Source organism: Phocoena phocoena, chromosome 12 (genome assembly GCF_963924675.1).
Source record: "Phocoena phocoena chromosome 12, mPhoPho1.1, whole genome shotgun sequence".
Taxonomy (NCBI): Eukaryota; Metazoa; Chordata; class Mammalia; order Artiodactyla; family Phocoenidae; genus Phocoena; species Phocoena phocoena.
The window spans coordinates 53022447-53027377 of record NC_089230.1 but is presented as its reverse complement, the minus strand read 5'-3'; the positions used below and the strand labels follow the sequence as shown (position 1 = coordinate 53027377).

Genomic DNA, 4931 nt, shown 5'->3' with positions numbered 1-4931 from the left:
CACCCACTTATGATAAAAACCCTCCAGAAAGTAGGCATAGAAGGAACTTACCTCAACATAATAAAGGCCATATATGACAAACCCATAGCCAACATCATTCTCAACGGTGAAAAACTGAAACTGTTTCCTCTAAGATCAGGAACAAGACAAGGTTGTCCACTCTCACCAGTATTTTTCAATATAGTTTTGGAAGTTTTAGCCACAGCAGTCAGAGAAGAAAATGAAATAAAAGTAATCCAAACGGGAAAAGAAGAAGTAAAGCTGTCACTGTTTGCAGATGATATGTAACTATACACAGAGAATCCTAAAGATCCTACCAGAAAACTACTAGAGCTAATCAATGAATTTGGTAACATAGCAGGATACAAAATTAATGCACAGAAATCTCTGGCATTCCTAAACACTAATGATGAAAAATCCGAAAGTGATATTAAGAAAACACTCCCATTTACCATTGCAGACAAAAAGAATAAAATATCTAGGAATAAACCTACCTAAGGAGACAAAAGACCTGTATGCAAAAATTGTAAGACACTGATGAAAGAAATTAAAGATGATACAAATAGATGGAGAGCTATACCATGTTCTTGGATCGGAAGAATCAACACTGTGAAAATGACTATACTTCCCAATGCAATCTACAGATTCAATGCAATCCCTATCAAACTACCACTGGCATTTTTTCACAGAACTCTAACAACAAATTTCACAAATTGTAGGGAAACACAAAAGACCCTGAATAGCCAAAGCAATCTTGAGAAAGAAAAACAGAGCTGGTGGAATCAGGCTCCCTGACTTCAGACTATACTACAAAGCTACAGTAATCAAGACAGTATGGTACTGGCACAAAAACAGAAATATAGATCAGTGGAACAGGATTGAAAGCCCAGAGACAAATCCATGCACATATGGTCACCTTATCTTTGACAAATGAGGCAAGAATGTACAGTGGAGAAGAGACAGCCTCTTCAATAAGTGGTCCTGGGAAAACTGGACAGCTACATGTAAAAGAATGAAATTAGAACACTCCCTAACACCATACACAAAAATAAACTCAAAATGGATTAAAGACCTAAATGTAAGGCCAGAAACTATCAAACTCTTAGAGGAAAACATAGGCAGAACACTCTATGACATAAATCACAGCAAGATCCTTTTTGACCCACCTCCTAGAGAAATGGAAATAAAAACAAAAATAAACAAATGGGACCTAATGAAACTTAAAACCTTTTGCACAGCAAAGGAAACCATAAACACGACCAAAAGACAACGCTCAGAATGGGAGAAAGTGTTTGCAAATGAAGCAACTGACAAAGGATTAATCTCCAAAATTTACAAGCAGCTCATGCAGCTCAGTATCAAAAAAACAAACAACCTAATCCAAAAATGGGTGGAAGACCTAAATAGACATTTCTCTGCGGAAATTATACAGCCTACCAACAAACACATGAAAGACTGCTCAACATCATTACTCATTAGAGAAATGCAAGTCAAAATTACAATGAGATATCATCTTACACTGGTCAGAGTGGCCATCATCAAACAATCTAGGAACAATAAATGCTGGAGAGGGTGTGGAGAAAAGAGATCCCTCTTGCACTGTTTGTGGGAATGTAAATTGATACAGCCACTATGGAGAACAGTATGGAGGTTCCTTAAAAAACTAAAAATAGAACTACCATACGACCCAGCAATCCCACTACTCGGCATATACCCTGAGAAAACCATAATTCTAAAGAGTCATGTACCAAAATATTCATTGCAGCTCTATTTACAATAGCCAGAACACGGAAGCAACCCAAGTGTCCATCAACAGATGAATGGATAAAGAAGATGTGGCAATATATACAATGGAATATATATGTAGGATAGCACCATAAAAAGAAACGAAATTGAGTTATTTGTAGTGAGGTGGATGGACCTAGAGTCTGTCATACAGAGTGAAGTAAGTCAGAAAGAGAAATACCGTATGCTAACACATAGATATGGAATCAAAAAAAAAAAAAAAGTTCATGAAGAACCTAGGAGCAAGACGGGAATAAAGATGCAGACCTACTAGAGAATGGACTTGAGGATATCGGGAGGGGGAAGTGTAAGCTGGGAGAAAGTGAGAGAGTGGCATGGACATATATACACTACCAAATGTTAAATAGATAGCTAGTGGGAAGCAGCTGCATAGCACAGAGAGATCAGCTCGGTGCTTTGTGACCACCTAGAGGGGTGGGATAGGGAGGGAGGGAGATGCAAGAGGGAAGAGATATGGGGATATATGTATATGTATAACAGATTCACTTTGTTATAAAGCAGAAAGTGACACACCATTGTAAAGCAATTATAATCCAATAAAGATGTTAAAAAAGCAGTACAATACTGCAGTAAGGGTAGAAAACACATGTAAGGTTTCACCCTTGGTGTTCAGCCTTCTAAAAGCACAAAGGTCATGTATATCAATCTGCAATATACTAAAATTGTGTTCAAATTTTATTTCAAGTCACAGAAAACATATAAACTGAGACAACAGAATGAACTGATTTTGTTCTGAGAGAAGGTGATGCGAGTCCCCCACCTGGCACCAATTTGAGTCATTCAAAGGGTAGGATGCAGAAATCATCTTTTTGCAACATTTCAACCAAGTTATGGAATTAATTTCCAGATTTGTCACCAGGTAGTTCTGAAAACATTTTAAGGAGCTCCAGTAGACATCTGTATTTGTTCCTTTAAGATCAGGATACTCCGTCTCTGCTCTGGAGGAAGCTTGGCGATCTGGTCTGCATAGTTGAAGAACCTGCATGATCAAAGCAGCCTTCTCATGGTCCTGTGTTGTGACTTGGTTCTGGGCAGGACTAAAGCCACCAGGCTGGCCTCCACCCTGAATGCTCACTTCTTGCATGACTGGAACATATCTGGATCCCTGGGGGCCAGCTGCCCCCATATTAATTGGACTGGGACCTGGATTCCACTAGGTATAGGGCCTCTAGGGCCTGGGACTGGGCCCCTTGTATCCGTGCTCCTGGCCTCAATCCCTCTGACTTCCACTGCACGGGCCTCCATTGCATGGGCCTCCATCGCATGGGCTTCCAATACTCTTAACGTCTAATCCTCTTGCCTCCATCCCTCGTGCATCTATGCCTGGGGGATCTTTTCCACCTCTGCCATCCAATGGTGGACCCCTCTGATCTAGCATGGGTCCTCTTGGCTCTGCCATTAGAGGTCTGGACTCAGCTAATGGCCCTCCCCTTATCTCATGTGGGGGTGGGCCGCGGCTGTCAGGGCCAGGGACACGGTGCATGGGCAGACCCTGATAAGGTGGTCCCAGGTAACCTCTAGGCTCTACCTCTCCAGTTACAGAAAGGAAAGTGCCTCTGCATGGGTCATTTGGAGCGTTTCCCAACAGACCTTGAGGCGTTGGGACGTTGGCAGGCAAGGGCCCACGCTGCATAGCTGCTCTGGGGTCTTACATCGGCACTTGTGCCCACTCCATGGACACTGGTCCACTGCCTGGCATTCCAACCTGGGCCTGTATTCCTCCTCCAGGCGCAAAGGAACCAGGGCCAGGTCCTGTTACGGTCGCTGGTATCTGCCCTGGTGCTGCAACTCCAGCCTGCAGAGAAGCTTGCATCAGAGGATGTGCGCCATTGACATGCATACCACTCAAAGACTGGGCCTGAGGGGCCTGAGGATTCTGTTGGTTTATCGACACATTGGATCCTGAGCCAGGTCCAGCGCTATGGACTGTCTGAGGGTTGCCTGCAATCAGTGTTGGGATATTTGTCTGGCGATGCAGAATTTTCAAGGCAATTTCTGGATCCACAGTTCTCATCACTACCTGGGCTTGGAGCAAAGCATAAGCCAGTTGAGGGTTCTGAGGCAACATGTTCTGTGCTTCCTGAGGACTATTCTGGACACAGAGCTTCATTTGTTTCATCAGCTCAAACATCTGCTCTGGTGGAAGACTGGCAACTGCTTTGCTAATGGCCTCAGGGGCATCCTCAGGACTGATGGTCTCTCCACAAGGTGACTCAATGACAGGGGCACCAGTGCCAAGGCTCTTCAGCTCTTCTTTGTTCTTTCTGCTGGCAGCACTGTCCACTCGAAGTGCTCTCCCACTGAATTCACACCCATTTAGGTTTCGCATGGCACTAAGTGCTGTCTCCTGGTCTTGGTATTCACAGAAGCCACAACCTTTTGGCTTTCCTGTCTCCCTTATCATATACCAACCTGAAACTGACAACAGGCCCAACCTCAGAAAAGAGGTCCTTTAATTGCTCTTCAGTAGCCTCATACGGAATGTTCCCCACAAACACCGAATGTAGAGAACGATCCACCGCAGGGTCTCTCACAGTCAAACCCGCCATCGCTCTCTATCCATTCCTCTTTGAAGGTTTTACACTGCTTTGGAATTGTGTCTTGCAGGCAGGACCTGAGTCCATACCTTTCCTGGACCCCCAGAACTGTCTCTCTCTCCTCTCCACATTCTCCATCACGTCATTATTATTATTATTTTTTTTAGGCTGGAGGCAGTGGAAGGGGGACCTGACAATTGCCTCCTTTCTCCACTTGCTCTGTCTGTACCTGGGAATCCCATTCTTTATTTCCCTCTCCAAACTTTCTCCATTCAACTTAGTGTTTAGGCCTTTGGGGAAAAACACACAATGGGTGATGCTCTACTCCTGCTTCAAACCTGGCCTCAACTCTTCCCTGAGGCAATGAAGTTTGGGCCAACTGCCTTCTTGAATGGGATAAAATGAAGGGTAGGGAAAATACAGGAGAAAACATAAGGTAATATCTCAAAATAGGCTCAAAACCAACAAATATTTAGGAAGTATGAGAATCGTCTTAAGTCTGAAGGGGCATGGGAGTGGGGTGGAGGGTGCCGACCCAGTAAAAGAAACTGTCCCTAAGAGCTCACAATTTATTAATAACTGGAATAC

The 4931-nt window shown here is 43.7% G+C and overlaps 1 pseudogene; it reads right to left on the bottom strand.

Moving 5' to 3' along the window:
- Positions 1-2682: 2682 nt before the first annotated feature.
- LOC136132148 (cleavage stimulation factor subunit 2 pseudogene) lies at positions 2683-4355 on the bottom strand (annotated as a pseudogene).
- Positions 4356-4931: the final 576 nt, after the last annotated feature.